The 4,500-nt window shown below is 35.6% G+C and overlaps 1 pseudogene; it reads right to left on the bottom strand.

Annotated features, from left to right (window-relative positions):
• Window positions 1-681: 681 nt before the first annotated feature.
• Window positions 682-1,889, bottom strand: LOC122747493 (annotated as a pseudogene).
• Between the last annotated feature and the right edge of the window lie 2,611 nt (window positions 1,890-4,500).

Genomic DNA, 4,500 nt, shown 5'->3' with positions numbered 1-4,500 from the left:
GGATTTTTGCAGGTATTTTCTCTGATAAAGGCCTTATTTGCAAAAAAAAAAAGAACTTATTCAAATTCTTAAAAGTAGGAACCATTATAAAACTGATAAATCATTAAATAATATCAATAGATAGTTTACTAGGAAAGAAGTCCAAGCTATTAACAACCAAATGAAAAAATGCCCCATCACTAATAATAAGAGAAATACAAATGAAGGCAGTGCTGAAGTTCTACCTCATACTCCTCATTCAAGAAAATGATTTTCTTAAGAACTGTATATAAAGCACTCTTCTTAGTTTTAATGATACAAACAGATAAAGAAACAGTGTCTCCTCTTCAGGAACTCACATCTTTTATCTTTTTGCAAAATATTACACTCTTTTTTATTAAATGAGAAACAATCTCATTTGTTACATCATCACATTGCTAGTCAGAGAAACGCTGCAGTGATGAAGAAAGTCCATGTTGGATCAACCAAAGTCCTCATTTCTATAACATTCATCTACAAAGAAATTATAGTAATGTTCAACACAGTCCAACACAACATTCTTGGTTTTCTTCATAAAGAATTTCCCCCAATATTTTCTTCTAATGGGGTTTTTTACTACATAAATTATAGTTCTTATTACAATTCACCCCAAACTGTATGAGATGTATTACACTAAAACTTCTAAAGGTGTTAGAGAATCCTTCACATATCATCATCATCTGATGTGTCACTGCTGCTTGTCTCTGTGTCATCATTCTCAAAAGTGGGTTTGAAAGTACTGTTTTTCCAGGGTGCAGACTTGAAATCACAGATCAGGCCATTTTTCAAAATATCATTTTTCTAAGACCATTTTTCTGTAACTGTTCACTAATAACTTAGAATTCCCTCATCTCATCCTCTGTTAAGGGAGCACGTGTTTCTTCATTTTCACTGTCTTCCTGCCAGCCCATCTCCTTTAAGAACCTATGTTCTGCCTCAAGTGAACTTGAAAGGACATCAGCTTGTGGAAAGGTAGAAGAATGAATGATCTGTTGCAAAATCATGGAGGCATTGCCATTCTTTTGCGAAATTTCATTTTCATCAAAATTTCAGTTTATGTCCCTTTCATGGTGAGTATTGTTGCTATTATGCAAATTAAATGTCATCATCCTTTTCTGGTCCAATATGACTTCCATCTTCAGGTTCTTCCTCTACTCTGTCCCTTGTCAGTGCTTTTAAGAATTCACTCTTCTTACCAGTTCACATCTGGGTCTGTTTGGTTAGATGAGACTGATTAAGTTTGTCCACAGGAGAAGAGGAATTTGAGTGATTAAACTCTTTAACTTAATTTATTGATACACCAAAATTCTTGGCAGTTGATATGAAGGCATTAAAGTTGACAATGTTGTATGAAGATTGAAGTGAGTAAGGCAAGAACTCACATCTTAATCGTTGAGCCAAGATATATGGAATGTTTCAGCTGTGTCAGATGTAAAAATCTGATAGTCTTTGCTTTGTAGTGACAAAGCACGTGCATATGCTTAATTTCTTTATTCAGTATAATGAAACCAAGTGTTCTTGGGCTTAGGGTCTAAGGAAAAATGTGAATCAAGGTTGTGGAGGTCTTTTGACTTGCCTGCTACATGCTGCTACTTTCCTGTCTTGCTCAGAGGACCTCTCTTCTGTTTGCCTACCAAAAGTCTGGAGGTTTACTGGTGGTTGGTGGGGATGGCTTGGCACTTTCTTCACAGGATTTACTTTCCCCAGATGATGGATTTGCTAGAAGTAATTCTGGTGTTTGAGATGACACTGCTGTTCCCTACACACTCAAAGTCAAGGTGCTGAGATGTCCCCATCTGGGTTTGAAGAGAGGTGTTGGTCAAAGTGATAAAGGTGGTTTGACTTGTCTGGCACATGTTGCTGCCTCCCATCTCTTCATCCAAGTGAACATTTATAATTCCTGACCAATAGGCCTATTTTCTCATCATTATAAATTATTTTATGAGAAGCACAAATATAGATATTGAGGGTATCCTTGATGGAAATATTAGAACATAATAGGAAAATTTTTGGAAATTATTTTCTAGAGCAGATCATATCCTTAAATAAATATAATTAAATGAAAGGTACAGAGAATACAACATCCTGTTATTACTCTTTTCCCCTCATAAAATCTTATCATTAAGGTAAAAAAAAATAAAGCCTTAAAAGTACTTTACAATGAGGAACAGCTGATGCTTAGATTAACATCATAAAATATTAGATGATAATTACAATCATATGATGTCTGGTCAATGACCTTCCATTCTTTAAGATAAAATAAGGCATAAATTAAGTTGAATAAAATAAGGGAGGAAGATCTGTGCAAAGATGTTTGCTACTGTCAGCAAAGGCAAAATGTTAGACGAATTCCCTATAGGTGAGCTCCTCTATATTTTCCTATTTGCAGATGATATTGAATTGATTGTCTTAAGACCCAGAACATTAAAAGAGGCACCTTATTAAGATCTATTCATGGGGCAGCAAGGTCCAGCCCTGGATTCAGGAGGACCTGAGTTCAAATTTGACCTCAGACACTTGACACTTACTAGCTGTGTTACCCTGGGCAAATCACTTAACCTTCATTGCCCGGCAAAAAACAAACAAACAAACAAACAAACAAAAACCCAAAATACATATTCATATTCAAAAGTCTATTTCTAGAAGAGAAAAATAAACAAATGAAAAATGTCTGTTTCTTGGAAGGACATGCAATGAAATGACCAGCCCATTGAATATCATTCATTCATTTAATAGGCATTTATTAAACATCACCTAGTAGGATTTAATCATGCTTCTACATATTGAGGATAGAAAGAAAAGTCCTTTACTCAAGGACCTTACTTTCTACTGAGAAGATAAAACATTGTCAGAGATAAGCAAAGATAATCCATTTACAAAACTAGGGCAAAGTTTTCTAGAAGAGGGAATTACACACATACTCAGTTGTATACAGAAATCTATCTTACTCTACAAGAATGTAGGAGGGGAAGGGGATAAGAGAAGAAGGGGCTAATAGAAGGGAGAGCAGATTGCGGTAAGTGGTAGTCGAAAGCAAAATACTTTTGAGGATGGACTGGGGGAGAAAGAGGCCCGGGAGGGTAAATGAAGTCAATAGGATTGAGGGCAATAGACATGTAATTATAACTGTGAAAAAATACAGAAAATGGTTCTGATAAAGGCCTTATTTCTCAAATATATAGAAAACTGAGTCAAATTTTTTAAAAAAAGAGGCATTCCACAATTGATAAATGGTCAAAGGATATGAAAAGACAGTTTTCAGAGTAATCAAAGCTATCTATAGTCTTATGAAAAAAATGTTCTAAATCAGTAATGATTAGAGAAATGCAAATCAAAACAACTCTGAGGTAATATGCCATACTTATCAAATTATCTAATATGACAGAAAAGGAAAATGACAAATGTAGGAGGGGATGTGTGAAAATTGAGACAATAAATACACTGTTGATTAGAGTTGTGAATTGATTAAAGCATTTTCAAGAGCAGTTTGGAACTTTTTCCAAAGGGCTATACAACCATCCATATCCTTTGACCCAGAAATACTACTACTAGGTCTGTATCCCAAAAAGATAAAAAAGATAAAATAAAAAGGACATATATATTGTGTCATTTAAGATTCTAAATGTGGATTCTAATCTGTTCCCCCAGTTTTGGGGGAAACTGACTAAAATCACTGATAAAACGAGTTTAGGTTTTTAAGGGTTTATTGAAAAATAGAAAGAAAAAGATTGAGAACAGAATTCCAACAGCCTGGAATTCCTATCTTTCCTCAAATTTCCTGTGAAGTCCTCTGCCACCACCACCACCATCAAGTCAGGAACCCAAAAGCGAGAGCACTCTCCGCGCAGGCCCTCTTTCCTCCTTCCTGTCTCCTTCTAGAAAATAGGAGGCTCCTCAAGTTGATTGGCTGGTAGCCTTGATAGACAGCACCCATGAGCAAACGTCACTTCCTGACGCCAAGGAAAAGCCACATGACCTTGCCCTCTGAGACATTTTCCTCATGGTGGACCTTTCCTATAGTAAGTCTCCAGTAGGTGGCATCATTCCAATCATTTATATATATATATATATATATATATATATATTTATATATTTATAGCATGTATTATGTGTATAGCATATAATAATTTTGTAATAACAAAGAATTAGAAATTGAAGTGATCCCCATCAATAGGAGACTGGCTGAACAAGTTGTAGTACATGATTGTGATTGAATACTATTGTAATATAAAAAGTGACAAGCAGGACACTCTCAAAAAAAAATCTTAGACTTGCATGAACTAATGCAAAGTGAAATGAGCATAACCAGAACAGTGTACACAGCAACAGCAATAACATAAAATGATCAGGCAGCTAGGTGGCACAGTGGATAAAGCACTGGCCCTAGATTCAGGAAGACCCGAGTTCAAATCTGGCCTCAGACACTTGACACTTACTGGCTGTGTGACCTTGGGCAAGTCATTTAATTCTCATTGCCCTGCA

This window comes from Dromiciops gliroides, chromosome 3, assembly GCF_019393635.1.
Source record: "Dromiciops gliroides isolate mDroGli1 chromosome 3, mDroGli1.pri, whole genome shotgun sequence".
Classification (NCBI taxonomy): Eukaryota; Metazoa; Chordata; class Mammalia; order Microbiotheria; family Microbiotheriidae; genus Dromiciops; species Dromiciops gliroides.
The sequence above is the reverse complement of the archived record's forward strand: the minus strand, read 5'-3'. Positions and strand labels throughout refer to the sequence as shown.